This window comes from Drosophila biarmipes, unplaced genomic scaffold, assembly GCF_025231255.1.
Source record: "Drosophila biarmipes strain raj3 unplaced genomic scaffold, RU_DBia_V1.1 ptg000016l, whole genome shotgun sequence".
Classification (NCBI taxonomy): Eukaryota; Metazoa; Arthropoda; class Insecta; order Diptera; family Drosophilidae; genus Drosophila; species Drosophila biarmipes.
In genome coordinates this window covers 669,085-684,926 of record NW_026114534.1, presented here as the reverse complement: position 1 = coordinate 684,926, position 15,842 = coordinate 669,085, and the positions used below count along the sequence as shown (strand labels likewise).

The 15,842-nt window shown below is 37.0% G+C and overlaps 2 non-coding genes and 1 pseudogene across 2 annotated transcripts; all 3 read left to right on the top strand.

Annotated features, from left to right (window-relative positions):
• The first annotated feature begins 1,221 nt into the window (after positions 1-1,221).
• LOC127011869 (small subunit ribosomal RNA) lies at positions 1,222-3,216 on the top strand. Its single transcript, XR_007765327.1, has one exon. It is a non-coding gene; the product is annotated as a small subunit ribosomal RNA (ribosomal RNA).
• Positions 3,217-4,419: 1,203 nt separating this feature from the next.
• Positions 4,420-4,598, top strand: LOC127012021 (5.8S ribosomal RNA). The gene has a single exon (XR_007765444.1). It is a non-coding gene; the product is annotated as a 5.8S ribosomal RNA (ribosomal RNA).
• A 402-nt stretch (positions 4,599-5,000) lies between these two features.
• LOC127011965 (large subunit ribosomal RNA) lies at positions 5,001-11,846 on the top strand (annotated as a pseudogene).
• Positions 11,847-15,842: the final 3,996 nt, after the last annotated feature.

The following is a 15,842-nucleotide window of genomic DNA, read 5'->3' as shown; positions in this document are numbered from 1 at the left end:
CCGAATGGGAGACAGCGTGTCCAAAAACTACTATAGGTGGTGTGGCAAATATGAGGAAGGCAATATATCCATATAATGAAAATAAAAGTGCGTTTTCTTATTATATAAGAGAACACTATATGGGTGAGTGGCAAAGTAAATTGAATATACCCGAATGGGAGACAGCGTGTCCAAAAACTACTATAGGTGGTGTGGCAAATATGAGGAAGGCAATATATCCATATAATGAATATAAAAGTGCGTTGTCTTATTATATAAGAGAACACTATATGGGTGAGTGGCAAAGTAAATTGAATATACCCGAATGGGAGACAGCGTGTCCAAAAACTACTATAGGATGGTCAATGGGCCGGCCGTCTGCTATTGACATATGTCAGTAGAGAAGATATTATCCGTCAAATTTGTTTCTTTATTCATTTATTTGAATACGAGACTTGGCTCCGCGGTTAATATTTTAAGCCCAAAGATAATAACGTTGAAACAAAGGCCAAGTTTCTATTGTACATAGAATAACAAATTGTTTCCGAATTTTATCGTTAATTTTAGGAGGTAGGCTAACATGATTTATATTATATGTGTATTATTAAATAATAATAGTACATAAAAGTCTACCAAAGAAATATAAAAATGTAATTATGAATACATTTTCAATATTAATATCAACTTATATTGTTGATAATAAAAAATAGCTATTAAGAGAGTTATTTAAGAAATTATATAATATATAATAAAGAGTATATATATAAATAATATATAAGTATATATTATTTAAGAAATAAATATAGTAGTAATAATTATATATATACACTCGGTTCTATTTTATATATTACCAGAGACTTATATGGATATATATAGATAAATTTTAAATTTATCGTCAAAATACAAATGATTAACTCAATATCTTATATTGGTTAAACAAAAATTGTACATGTGTGGATACAATATATTATGTATGTCGAACAAAAATGATATTTTAGAATGAAATGTGCATATATAAAGAAAATATATGAAAAATAAATATTGTGTTTATAAAGAATATGATTCTTTTTGACATCAATAAAAACTTGTTATTATTAGTGGCGAAACAAGTATAAATTGGAAAACAAACGTATACGAATGCTATATAAAAATGGCCGTATTCGATAGAAATAAAATCTATAACAACATATATATTGCTAATTTCTATTCAAAAAATATGAATGAAATATGAATAAAAACATTATTCTGGTTGATCCTGCCAGTAGTTATATGCTTGTCTCAAAGATTAAGCCATGCATGTCTAAGTACACACGAATTAAAAGTGAAACCGCAAAAGGCTCATTATATCAGTTATGGTTCCTTAGATCGTTAACAGTTACTTGGATAACTGTGGTAATTCTAGAGCTAATACATGCAATTAAAACATGAACCTTAGGGAACATGTGCTTTTATTAGGCTAAAACCAAGCGATCGCAAGATCGTTATATTGGTTGAACTCTAGATAACATGCAGATCGTATGGTCTTGTACCGACGACAGATCTTTCAAATGTCTGCCCTATCAACTTTTGATGGTAGTATCTAGGACTACCATGGTTGCAACGGGTAACGGGGAATCAGGGTTCGATTCCGGAGAGGGAGCCTGAGAAACGGCTACCACATCTAAGGAAGGCAGCAGGCGCGTAAATTACCCACTCCCAGCTCGGGGAGGTAGTGACGAAAAATAACAATACAGGACTCATATCCGAGGCCCTGTAATTGGAATGAGTACACTTTAAATCCTTTAACAAGGACCAATTGGAGGGCAAGTCTGGTGCCAGCAGCCGCGGTAATTCCAGCTCCAATAGCGTATATTAAAGTTGTTGCGGTTAAAACGTTCGTAGTTGAACTTGTGCTTCATACGGGTAGTACAACTTACAATTGTGGTTAGTACTATACCTTTATGTATGTAAGCGTATTACCGGTGGAGTTCTTACATGTGCTTAGATACTTGTATTTTTTCATATGTTCCTCCTATTTAAAAACCTGCATTAGTGCTCTTAAACGAGTGTTATTGTGGGCCGGTACAATTACTTTGAACAAATTAGAGTGCTTAAAGCAGGCTTCAAATGCCTGAATATTCTGTGCATGGGATAATGAAATAAGACCTCTGTTCTGCTTTCATTGGTTTTCAGATCAAGAGGTAATGATTAATAGAAGCAGTTTGGGGGCATTAGTATTACGACGCGAGAGGTGAAATTCTTGGACCGTCGTAAGACTAACTTAAGCGAAAGCATTTGCCAAAGATGTTTTCATTAATCAAGAACGAAAGTTAGAGGTTCGAAGGCGATCAGATACCGCCCTAGTTCTAACCATAAACGATGCCAGCTAGCAATTGGGTGTAGCTACTTTTATGGCTCTCTCAGTCGCTTCCCGGGAAACCAAAGCTTTTGGGCTCCGGGGGAAGTATGGTTGCAAAGCTGAAACTTAAAGGAATTGACGGAAGGGCACCACCAGGAGTGGAGCCTGCGGCTTAATTTGACTCAACACGGGAAAACTTACCAGGTCCGAACATAAGTGTGTAAGACAGATTGATAGCTCTTTCTCGAATCTATGGGTGGTGGTGCATGGCCGTTCTTAGTTCGTGGAGTGATTTGTCTGGTTAATTCCGATAACGAACGAGACTCAAATATATTAAATAGATATCTTCAGGATTATGGTGTTGAAGCTTATATAGCCTTCATTCATGGTGGCAGTAAAATGTTTATTGTGTTTGAATGTGTTTATATAAGTGGAGCCGTACCTGTTGGTTTGTCCCATTATAAGGACACTAGCTTCTTAAATGGACAAATTGCGTCTAGCAATAATGAGATTGAGCAATAACAGGTCTGTGATGCCCTTAGATGTCCTGGGCTGCACGCGCGCTACAATGAAAGTATCAACGTGTATTTCCTAGACCGAGAGGTCCGGGTAAACCGCTGAACCACTTTCATGCTTGGGATTGTGAACTGAAACTGTTCACATGAACTTGGAATTCCCAGTAAGTGTGAGTCATTAACTCGCATTGATTACGTCCCTGCCCTTTGTACACACCGCCCGTCGCTACTACCGATTGAATTATTTAGTGAGGTCTCCGGACGTGATCACTGTGACGCCTTGCGTGTTACGGTTGTTTCGCAAAAGTTGACCGAACTTGATTATTTAGAGGAAGTAAAAGTCGTAACAAGGTTTCCGTAGGTGAACCTGCGGAAGGATCATTAATGTTTTAATATCCTTACCGTTAATAAAATATTTGTTTATATTATAATAAATACATTATAGTATTACAAATAAAATATGAATTGCCAAAATGTATATGAGATCTATTATAGATCAAATGAAATTTCGAACAAGCAAATCGAAATAATGCAAATATTAAAATTATATATTGTATTTAATACATATGAGAGAAATTAATAAGCAGCCAAAGCAAACAAATAAAAATTCGAACAAGCAAATCGAATTATTAAAATAATAATATTAAATTATTATTGTATATCCTTACCGTTAATAAAATATTTGTTTATATTATAATAAATACATTATAATAATACAAATAAAATATGAATTGCCAAAATGTATATGAGATCTAATATAGATCAAATAAAATTTCGAACAAGCAAATCGAAATAATGCAAATATTAAAATTATATATTGTATTTAATACATATGAGAGAAATAATAAGCAGCCAAAGCAAACAAATAAAAATTCGAACAAGCAAATCGAATTATTAAAATAATAATATTAAATTATTATTGTATATCCTTACCGTTAATAAAATATTTGTTTATATTATAATAAATACATTATAGTAATACAAATAAAATATGAATTGCCAAAATGTATATGATCTAATATAGATCAAATGAAATTTCGAACAAGCAAATCGAAATAATGCAAATATTAAAATTATATATTGTATTTAATACATATGAGAGAAATAATAAGCAGCCAAAACAAACAAATAAAAATTCGAACAAGCAAATCGAATTATTAAAATAATAATATTAAATTATTATTGTATATAAACACAATTAAAATACTGTGTGTATATGGACCATAATATACACGCGTTGCGATATGTATTGTTCATCTCAGTTATGCGCATACATTGGATAATGCAACAACCTAAAATGTACAATGTTGTACCTGGTTTTATACAGGTTAATGTTTTATATAAATTTCAATTTATATCGCTAAAAAAGTATTAATATATATATATATATATTTATTTACAATAAATGCAATTTAAAAAGAAATACTTTGATATATATTGGTTATATAAAACTAAGACATTTCGCAGCATTCGTTTTAGGTATAAAAATAAATTTATTGAAGGAATTGATATATGCCAGTAAAATGGTGTATTTTTAATTTCTTTCAATAAAAACATATTTGACAAAATTAAGAAACCAATTTATAAAACTCTAAGCGGTGGATCACTCGGCTCATGGGTCGATGAAGAACGCAGCAAACTGTGCGTCATCGTGTGAACTGCAGGACACATGAACATCGACATTTTGAACGCATATCGCAGTCCATGCTGTTATGTACTTTAATTAATTTTATAGTGCTGCTTGGACTACATATGGTTGAGGGTTGTAAGACTATGCTAATTAAGTTGCTTATACAAATTTTATAATGAAATTTTATAAGCATATGGTATATTATTGGATAATAATAATTTAATTATTTTATTCATAATATTAAAAAATATATGAAAAACATTATCTCACATTAGTAAATAATTTGAATGTGAAAAACGAAGAGAAATATTTTCTTTTTCAATCAAATGATACTGAGAAATGTCTAGCATAAAAATTTATCTAGAATTGTCTCTTATTAATGATTAGAAAATAGAAAACCGTTGACAATATTATTGTTCTTCGTTGATTCGTTAAATCAAACAAATGCCATTTATATACAGATATTATTAATATAACGAATTTAATAAAATGTTTTATCATTATATATAAAGAATTAATTGCATATAAAAGTTATACACAACCTCAACTCATATGGGACTACCCCCTGAATTTAAGCATATTAATTAGGGGAGGAAAAGAAACTAACAAGGATTTTCTTAGTAGCGGCGAGCGAAAAGAAATCAGTTCAGCACTAAGTCACTTTGTCTATATGGCAAATGTGAGATGCAGTGTATGGAGCGTCAATATTCTAGTATGAGAAATTAACGATTTAAGTCCTTCTTAAATGAGGCCATTTACCCATAGAGGGTGCCAGGCCCGTATAACGTTAATGATTACTAGATGATGTTTCCAAAGAGTCGTGTTGCTTGATAGTGCAGCACTAAGTGGGTGGTAAACTCCATCTAAAACTAAATATAACCATGAGACCGATAGTAAACAAGTACCGTGAGGGAAAGTTGAAAAGAACTCTGAATAGAGAGTTAAACAGTACGTGAAACTGCTTAGAGGTTAAGCCCGATGAACCTGAATATCCGTTATGGAAAATTCATCATTAGAATTGTAATATTTAAACAATATTATGATAATAGTGTGCATTTTTTCCATATAAGGACATTGTAATCTATTAGCATACCAAATTTATCATAAAATATAACTTATAGTTTATTCAAATTAATTTGCTTGCATTTTAACACAGAATAAATGTTATTAATTTGATAAAGTGCTGATAGATTTATATGAATACAGTGCGTTAATTTTTCGGAATTATATAATGGCATAATTATCATTGATTTTTGTGTTTATTATATGCACTTGTAGGATTAACAATGCGAAAGATTCAGGATACCTTCGGGACCCGTCTTGAAACACGGACCAAGGAGTCTAACATATGTGCAAGTTATTGGGATATAAACCTAATAGCGTAATTAACTTGACTAATAATGGGATTAGTTTTTTAACTATTTATAGCTAATTAACACAATCCCGGGGCGTTCTATATAGTTATGTATAATGATATTTATATTATTTATGCCTCTAACTGGAACGTACCTTGAGCATATATGCTGTGACCCGAAAGATGGTGAACTATACTTGATCAGGTTGAAGTCAGGGGAAACCCTGATGGAAGACCGAAACAGTTCTGACGTGCAAATCGATTGTCAGAATTGAGTATAGGGGCGAAAGACCAATCGAACCATCTAGTAGCTGGTTCCTTCCGAAGTTTCCCTCAGGATAGCTGGTGCATTTTAATATTATATAAAATAATCTTATCTGGTAAAGCGAATGATTAGAGGCCTTAGGGTCGAAACGATCTTAACCTATTCTCAAACTTTAAATGGGTAAGAACCTTAACTTTCTTGATATGAAGTTCAAGGTTATGATATAATGTGCCCAGTGGGCCACTTTTGGTAAGCAGAACTGGCGCTGTGGGATGAACCAAACGTAATGTTACGGTGCCCAAATTAACAACTCATGCAGATACCATGAAAGGCGTTGGTTGCTTAAAACAGCAGGACGGTGATCATGGAAGTCGAAATCCGCTAAGGAGTGTGTAACAACTCACCTGCCGAAGCAACTAGCCCTTAAAATGGATGGCGCTTAAGTTGTATACCTATACATTACCGCTAAAGTAGATGATTTATATTACTTGTAATATAAATTTTGAAACTTTAGTGAGTAGGAAGGTACAATGGTATGCGTAGAAGTGTTTGGCGTAAGCCTGCATGGAGCTGCCATTGGTACAGATCTTGGTGGTAGTAGCAAATAATCGAATGAGACCTTGGAGGACTGAAGTGGAGAAGGGTTTCGTGTGAACAGTGGTTGATCACGAGTTAGTCGGTCCTAAGTTCAAGGCGAAAGCCGAAAATTTTCAAGTAAAATACAAATGCCAAACAAATATATATATTATATAAAATCTAGCTAAATTAATATACTTGAATAATTTTGAACGAAAGGGAATACGGTTCCAATTCCGTAACCTGTTGAGTATCCGTTTGTTATTAAATATGGGCCTCGTGCTCATCCTGGCAACAGGAACGACCATAAAGAAGCCGTCGAGAGATATCGGAAGAGTTTTCTTTTCTGTTTTATAGCCGTACTACCATGGAAGTCTTTCGCAGAGAGATATGGTAGATGGGCTAGAAGAGCATGACATATACTGTTGTGTCGATATTTTCTCCTCGGACCTTGAAAATTTATGGTGGGGACACGCAAACTTCTCAACAGGCCGTACCAATATCCGCAGCTGGTCTCCAAGGTGAAGAGTCTCTAGTCGATAGAATAATGTAGGTAAGGGAAGTCGGCAAATTAGATCCGTAACTTCGGGATAAGGATTGGCTCTGAAGATTGAGATAGTCGGGCTTGATTGGGAAACAATAACATGGTTTATGTGCTCGTTCTGGGTAAATAGAGTTTCTAGCATTTATGTTAGTTACTTGTTCCCCGGATAGTTTAGTTACGTAGCCAATTGTGGAACTTTCTTGCTAAAATTTTTAAGAATACTAATTGGGTTAAACCAATTAGTTCTTATTAATTATAACGATTATCAATTAACAATCAATTCAGAACTGGCACGGACTTGGGGAATCCGACTGTCTAATTAAAACAAAGCATTGTGATGGCCCTAGCGGGTGTTGACACAATGTGATTTCTGCCCAGTGCTCTGAATGTCAAAGTGAAGAAATTCAAGTAAGCGCGGGTCAACGGCGGGAGTAACTATGACTCTCTTAAGGTAGCCAAATGCCTCGTCATCTAATTAGTGACGCGCATGAATGGATTAACGAGATTCCTACTGTCCCTATCTACTCAGTCGGTGTTAGATTGCTCGTGCGAACAGACGTGTTTTCCGTACGCTCCGCGAGTGTAGCCAATATTGACTGATAGAGACCAGATACGAAGCTAGAAACAAGGGGAAACGTAATATGGTGGAATCCTGAACTGAGTACCAAGCGCCAAGAGGTCAGGAGACTGAGGCGCAGGCTGCAGGCAGCTCGTCGGAGTGGCACCGGCGATGTTGAGCGACTTGCCGCTGGATTAAGGCTTGCCTCAGGCCAGTATAAGAAGCTTATCCTGATGACAAAGGAACAAAACTGGCGGGACTTCGTGGGACGGCACAAGGATGATCCATGGGGGCACGCCTACCGAATATGCCGAGGCCGGAAAAAGACAACCGATCTTGGATGTCTTAGGTCGAACGGCGCGCTACTTACGACATGGCACGACTGCGCAGATATACTCCTCCGCAACTTCTTCCCTGTTGCGGAATCCACAGTGCGTGAGGGTATAACTCCTGCTGCTCCACCGACCCTCGAAGCCTTCGAGGTGGCAACCAGCGTCGCGAAGCTGAGAAGCCGGCGATCGCCGGGAATGGACGGCATCACGGGTGGGATCGTCAAGGAGGTATGGCGTGCTATCCCTCAGCACCTGACGAAGTTGTACTCTCGATGCCTCTCGGAAGGATATTTTCCTGCCGAGTGGAAACACCCGAGAGTGATACCGCTGGTAAAGGGGCCAGATAAGGACAGGAGCGATCCTGCCTCTTATCGTGGCATATGCCTTTTGCCAGTGTTCGGAAAGGTGCTGGAAGGGATCATGGTGAATCGACTGAAGGATGTGCTACCGGATGGCTGCAGATGGCAATTTGGATTTCGGCCTGGACGCTGCGTTGAGGATGCGTGGATGCACGCTAAAAACACCGTTTCCACCAGCCGCGAGAGGAGGGTGCTGGGAATCTTTGTTGATTTCAAGGGTGCCTTCGACAATGTTGAGTGGAACGCGGTGCTGGATCGGCTTATCGACGTCGGCTGTCGAGAGATAGACTTGTGGAAAAGTTATTTCTCCGGTCGAAGTGCCAGTATCATCAGCAGTTACGAAGCGGCCACAGTGTCGGTTACACGGGGCTGCCCGCAAGGGTCCGTCAGTGGTCCATTTATTTGGAACCTACTGATGGATGTGCTGCTTCAGCGCCTGGAGCCACATTGTGCTCTGAGCGCGTTTGCAGATGACTTGCTACTTTTCGTCGATGGGAATTCCCGTGCCGATCTGGAGCGAAAGGGTGAGCAGTTGATGGACATCGTGGGAGCCTGGGGAGCTGAGGTTGGAGTGAGTGTGTCAACCAGCAAGACGGCAATCATGTTGCTGAAAGGGAATCTTTCAGACACTAGGAGACCGACGGTACGGTTTGCTGGAGCAAGCCTGCCATACGTCACCAAATGCCGGTACCTTGGCATCTTAGTCGGCGAGCGGATGAGCTTTCTCCCGCATATCTCTGCTCTCAGAGATCGGCTGGCTGGAGTTGCCGGAGGGCTAGCACGGGTGCTCCGAGTCGATTGGGGGCTCAGCTCCCGTGCTAAGAGGACGATATACAGCGGACTCATGGTCCCCTGTGCACTCTTCGGTGCCTCGGTCTGGTACAAGGCGGCGAGCAAGGGTAAGTCCTTAAGACTCCTCACCTCGTGCCAGAGGACCATCCTATTAGGATGCCTACCGGTATGCCGCACAGTGTCCACGACGGCACTGCAGGTGCTTGCTGGTGCTCCTCCAATGGATTTAGATGCTCACAGGATGGCAGTGAAGTTTAAGCTCAGAAAGCACGTTCCCCTGGACGAGAGCGACTGGCTCTATGGACAGGACTTGTCTGTGTTGGACTGGAAATCCAAGATGGCTCTGCTAGACGAATGTCTGCTAAATGAGTGGCAACTCAGATGGGACCAAGCGGCTCACGGTTTTGTGACTCGCCAGTTTTTCCCAGAGGCAGCGTTCGTCTACAAGAGGAAGGACTTTGTCTTCACCTTAAGAGCCGGATTCTTGCTGATAGGACACGGGTCGTTCAACGCTTTCCTCCATGGTAGAACCCTCAGCACCACAACCGCATGCTCATGTGGAGAGGAGAGTGAGGACTGGCTTCACGTACTATGTGAGTGCCGCCTCTATAGCGATTTGCGTGACTTGGATGCCCTTGGCATTGTTCGAGTCCAAGAACGATGGAACGTCGCAGGAGTAGTCGAGACCCCAGAACGGATGCGTCTCCTAGGAGCTTTTGCTGATGCTGCCTTCTCGAGGCGTAGGATGGAAGCGACGAGGGATGAACCGCAGGCGCCGGGACAATAGTCCCAAAACCCCCTTGCCGTGTGGCAACGGCGAAGAATACTGCCACAGCTTGTCATTGCTTGTCGTAGGAGGCGACTAATATGACATGGTTGCCCCATCCGAGCTTGTCGGAGCTGAAGGGGTGAGGCCCACCGAGCCTGAAATTTCGGTGCCACGGGTTGAGTGGTTCTCCAAGGCTACTCATTGAGGTCGGCCCCCTAGTGGGAGTTTCGTGGTGGCTGTGGTTGACACCTATATCGCGGGTAGAGTCCCCGGGCTCGACGTGGATGTTGCGTTAATACAACTCGGGTGCTGCGACCCAAAGAACAGTAGAGATTTTAGATAGATCTCGCCCCTATGCAAGGGGGAGTGCTTGCCCGACAAGCAAGTACTTAAATTGCTACTGGGGTGGTTGCTATGTACATAGCTATAGCTTCTAGTCCAGGGCGTTGGTTTGGCGCTTAACCCAGACCCTTGCATTATATACTCCCTTGTGGGTATATTAGAATGCCGTGGCTGTAATCCCTTCAGTGCGGAACACGTCACGTTAAATAAGTTCGGAGGGATCCGAGACACACCTGTCCCTATCTACTATCTAGCGAAACCACAGCCAAGGGAACGGGCTTGGAATAATTAGCGGGGAAAGAAGACCCTTTTGAGCTTGACTCTAATCTGGCAGTGTAAGGAGACATAAGAGGTGTAGAATAAGTGGGAGATATTAGACCTCGGTTTGGTATCGCCAATGAAATACCACTACTCTTATTGTTTCCTTACTTACTTGATTAAATGGAACGTGTATCATTTCCTAGCCATTATACGGATATATTTATTATATCTTATGGTATTGGGTTTTGATGCAAGCTTCTTGATCAAAGTATCACGAGTTTGTTATATAATCGCAAACAAATTCTTTAATAAAACGGTGCATTTATGTATTTTTGATTTGAAAATTTGGTATAACTCCAATTACTCAGGTATGATCCAATTCAAGGACATTGCCAGGTAGGGAGTTTGACTGGGGCGGTACATCTCTCAAATAATAACGGAGGTGTCCCAAGGCCAGCTCAGTGCGGACAGAAACCACACATAGAGCAAAAGGGCAAATGCTGACTTGATCTCGGTGTTCAGTACACACAGGGACAGCAAAAGCTCGGCCTATCGATCCTTTTGGTTTAAAGAGTTTTTAACAAGAGGTGTCAGAAAAGTTACCATAGGGATAACTGGCTTGTGGCGGCCAAGCGTTCATAGCGACGTCGCTTTTTGATCCTTCGATGTCGGCTCTTCCTATCATTGTGAAGCAAAATTCACCAAGCGTTGGATTGTTCACCCATGCAAGGGAACGTGAGCTGGGTTTAGACCGTCGTGAGACAGGTTAGTTTTACCCTACTAATGACAAAACGTTGTTGCGACAGCATTCCTGCGTAGTACGAGAGGAACCGCAGGTACGGACCAATGGCACAATACTTGTTCGAGCGAACAGTGGTATGACGCTACGTCCGTTGGATTATGCCTGAACGCCTCTAAGGTCGTATCCGTGCTGGACTGCAATGATAAATAAGGGGCAATTTGCATTGTATGGCTTCTAAACCATTTAAAGTTTATAATTTACTTTTTAAACGACAATGGATGTGATGCCAATGTAATTTGTAACATAGTAAATTGGGAGGATCTTTGATCACCTGATGCCGCGCTAGTTACATATAAAAGCATTATTTAATACAATGACAAAGCCTAGAATCAATTGTAAACGACTTTTGTAACAGGCAAGGTGTTGTAAGTGGTTGAGCAGCTGCCATACTGCGATCCACTGAAGCTTATCCTTTGCTTGATGATTCGATAATAAAATTGCATAATTTATTTGTTGTGTTGAACTTCTTATATAAAGTTCAACCAACAATCTATTTGTATGCATTGATTGTTTGCTTGGCTTTGTGGCGAATTTTTAATCCTTTATATATTACATTCCTAAGGTCTAGATTTTCAAGTAAGAGACCAATTTGATTAACATATCAATATAAGTACAACTCGACTATCTAATATTAACAATATGAATCGTCATCTTATTAGTGACGCGAAGATTGGCAAACATATAATATAAAAATATTCCTAAGGTCTAGATTTTCAAGTAAGAGACCAATTTGATTAACATATCAATATAAGTACAACTCGACCATCTAATAATAACAATATGAATCGTCATCTTATTAGTGACGCGAAGATTGGCAAACATATAATATAAAAATATTCCTAAGGTCTAGATTTTCAAGTAAGAGACCAATTTGATTAACATATCAATATAAGTACAACTCGACCATCTAATAATAACAATATGAATCGTCATCTTATTAGTGACGCGAAGATTGGCAAACATATAATATAAAAATATTCCTAAGGTCTAGATTTTCAAGTAAGAGACCAATTTGATTAACATATCAATATAAGTACAACTCGACCATCTAATAATAATATGAATCGTCATCTTATTAGTGACGCGAAGATTGGCAAACATATAATATAAAAATATTCCTAAGGTCTAGATTTTCAAGTAAGAGACCAATTTGATTAACATATCAATATAAGTACAACTCGACCATCTAATAATAACAATATGAATCGTCATCTTATTAGTGACGCGAAGATTGGCAAACATATAATATAAAAATATTCCTAAGGTCTAGATTTTCAAGTAAGAGACCAATTTGATTAACATATCAATATAAGTACAACTCGACCATCTAATAATAACAATATGAATCGTCATCTTATTAGTGACGCGAAGATTGGCAAACATATAATATAAAAATATTCCTAAGGTCTAGATTTTCAAGTAAGAGACCAATTTGATTAACATATCAATATAAGTACAACTCGACCATCTAATAATAACAATATGAATCGTCATCTTATTACTGACGCGAAGATTGGCAAACATATAATATACAAATATTCCTAAGGTCTAGATTTTCAAGTAAGAGACCAATTTGATTAACATATCAATATAAGTACAACTCGACCATCTAATAATAACAATATGAATCGTCATCTTATTAGTGACGCGAAGATTGGCAAACATATAATATAAAAATATTCCTAAGGTCTAGATTTTCAAGTAAGAGACCAATTTGATTAACATATCAATATAAGTACAACTCGACCATCTAATAATAACAATATGAATCGTCATCTTTTTAGTGACGCGAAGATTGGCAAACATATAATATAAAAATATTCCTAAGGTCTAGAATCTTAAGCAATAGACCAATTCAACTAAGAGTTGACATATAAAAATATGTTCCTTTTAATGTTAGCAAAATTTTATCGTCACATACTGTTAGTGACGCGAACGTTTTTTTCTCCATGTTTATATGAATGTTTATTCAAAGGTAGAAAGGCAGGATCGTTATTTTATAAGTGAAGCGATAAAAAAATATTATGCAATAGGACATCTATTTATAAATATTTTTAAGTCTTAGAAATTCAAGTAAAGAGATTCAAGAAATTCATTCAACTTAGAGCGCACATATAATTAAAACTATTCCTGAGGTTTAGAAACCAAATTAAATAAAGAGGACATATAAACGTATGTGGTATTTTGATGGTAGTAAAAATGTATCGCGATATTATTAGTGACGCGACCAATTTTTATACTCTTTGCTCCATGTGCAAATATATCTAGTGTTTAGATAGTCAATTAAAAATGACAATTTTAACTAAAAGACTTAAAAAAGTGTTTGTCAAACTTATAATTTTGTCAATACTATATAAAACGCCAATCATATCCTTATAAAAGTAAATACGGTATATGGTTATAAATACAAAACCATATATAAATAAAAAAATGAAATCGTATGTATATGGCTTATAGGTATAATACCTATAAGGCATAATAATGTATAATATTAGCAAATATACATATAAAAGTGCATAAATTGTATAGATATGGCATAAAGAAGGCATTTATGAGAATAGCTAGTAGAATTTGCCCATACACTACTAGCGAAATGAGATATTTATACCTAGTGAGGGCGGCACTAGTACTATAAATTGTGGCAAAATAAATCTTATGCAAATGCATAGGATTTTATCAATACCGTACAAAAAACTAAGTAAAACGTATGGATATTGAAAAATAAATGGATTATATTCATAAAATACGAATATTTCTTGCATTCTCTTGTTATACGAGAGAATATCATACGGAGCGGGCAGCCCCTAGTATAGTAAGCAGTCGAATGGGAGACAGCGTGTCCAAAAACACCTATAGGGAGGTGGTCGTTGGCGGACCTCTCCTCGTATTGGTCAAACTTATGATTTTGTCAATACTATATAAAACGCCAATCATATCCATATAAAAGTGAATACAGTATATGGATATGAATAAAAAACCATACATAAATAAAAAAAAATATGTATAAAAAATTATACATATATTTATATTAAGCAATCGTATGGATGTGGCTTATAGGTATAATACCTATAAGGCATAATAATGTATAATATAGCAAATATACATATAAAAGTGCATGAATTGTATAGATATGGCATATAAGTGACATATTTATGAGAATAGCTAGTAGAATTTGCCCATACACTACTAGCGAAATGAGATATTTATACCTAGTGAGGGCGGCACTAGTACTATAAATTGTGGCAAAATAAATCTTATGCAAATGCATAGGATTTTGTCAATACCGTACAAAAAACTAAGTAAAACGTATGGATATTGAAAAATAAATGGATTATATTCATAAAATACGAATATTTCTTGCATTCTCTTGTTATATGAGAGAATATCATACGGAGCGGGTAGCCCCTAGTATAGTAAGCAGTCGAATGGGAGACAGCGTGTCCAAAAACACCTATAGGGAGGTGGTCGTTGGCGGACCTCTCCTCGTATTGGTCAAACTTATGATTTTGTCAATACTATATAAAACGCCAATCATATCCATATAAAAGTGAATACAGTATATGGATATGAATAAAAAACCATACATAAATAAAAAAAAATATGTATAAAAAATTATACATATATTTATATTAAGCAATCGTATGGATGTGGCTTATAGGTATAATACCTATAAGGCATAATAATGTATAATATAGCAAATATACATATAAAAGTGCATGAATTGTATAGATATGGCATATAAGTGACATATTTATGAGAATAGCTAGTAGAATTTGCCCATACACTACTAGCGAAATGAGATATTTATACCTAGTGAGGGCGGCACTAGTACTATAAATTGTGGCAAAATAAATCTTATGCAAATGCATAGGATTTTGTCAATACCGTACAAAAAACTAAGTAAAACGTATGGATATTGAAAAATAAATGGATTATATTCATAAAATACGAATATTTCTTGCATTCTCTTGTTATATGAGAGAATATCATACGGAGCGGGTAGCCCCTAGTATAGTAAGCAGTCGAATGGGAGACAGCGTGTCCAAAAACACCTATAGGGAGGTGGTCGTTGGCGGACCTCTCCTCGTATTGGTCAAACTTATGATTTTGTCAATACTATATAAAACGCCAATCATATCCATATAAAATTGAATACAGTATATGGATATGAATAAAAAACCATACATAAATAAAAAAAAAATATGTATAAAAAATTATACATATATTTATATTAAGCAATCGTATGGATGTGGCTTATAGGTATAATACCTATAAGGCATAATAATGTATAATATAGCAAATATACATATAAAAGTGCATGAATTGTATAGATATGGCATATAAGTGACATATTTATGAGAATAGCTAGTAGAATTTCCCCATACACTACTAGCGAAATGAGATATTTATACCTAGTGAGGGCGG